Source organism: Penaeus monodon, chromosome 19, assembly GCF_015228065.2.
Source record: "Penaeus monodon isolate SGIC_2016 chromosome 19, NSTDA_Pmon_1, whole genome shotgun sequence".
Classification (NCBI taxonomy): domain Eukaryota; kingdom Metazoa; phylum Arthropoda; class Malacostraca; order Decapoda; family Penaeidae; genus Penaeus; species Penaeus monodon.
Window position 1 is genome coordinate 40,883,393 of NC_051404.1, and position 763 is coordinate 40,884,155.

At 41.7% G+C, this 763-nt stretch overlaps 1 protein-coding gene across 1 annotated transcript in view; it reads right to left on the minus strand.

Moving 5' to 3' along the window:
- The window catches only part of LOC119585239 (putative uncharacterized protein MYH16), a gene marked incomplete at its 5' end in the record, with an annotated part of 81,296 nt that overhangs the window by 51,655 nt on the left and 28,878 nt on the right, over positions 1-763 (minus strand).

Sequence of the window (763 nt, forward strand, 5' to 3'; positions counted from 1 at the left end):
CTTCCTTCCTCTCTCTTCCTTTTCTTCTTTTTTTTTTTCCCGCCCGGGAGAGATGATTGGATGGGTGAGTGGACAAAATGGATGAAGTAAACGTTCTGTTGTGGATAGAGGAAGGGAAGATATATGGGGGAGTAAGACGAGTGATGATTAGACAGGAGAGGAAAAGATAAGACTGATGATGGGGGGGAGAATTGATAGACAAGGAATAGGTGGTGTGATTGAAATATTAGGGGGGGGGGGGATGAGATCGATAGATGGGTGTGTAGATAGTGGAACGAATAGGTAAGAAAGTATATCGATAGATAAAAGAGGAAAGGGAGAGATGATTTAAGAAATGGGATGGATAGGTAGAATAGGTGACATAACTGATAGATGGGGGAGAGGGGGTGAGATTGATAGATGGGGATGCGATGGTGCATTTGATGGACGGATGAGTAATTAGTGAGAGAGATGTATACGATGAACTGAATAGATAAGAGATGAAGAGTTAAGGTGGTGAACTTGAAAGGTGAAAGAGAAAAAAGATAGTGAGATAGGTACACGGGACTAGATAGTTGAACAGAACAATGGATAGGAGACTAAATGCTTGGTTGGGGTAGATGGTTCAATGTATGGCTTTGGGGACTGATCCTTGAACGGAAGGAAGAGGAAATGAAAGTGTAGATGCGGACGATGGGGAGGATAATGAAGAAAAAAGAAAGAAAAAAAACGGAGAAACGAGAAAAACAGATAAAAGGAGAGAAAACAAGAAAAAGGAGAGGGT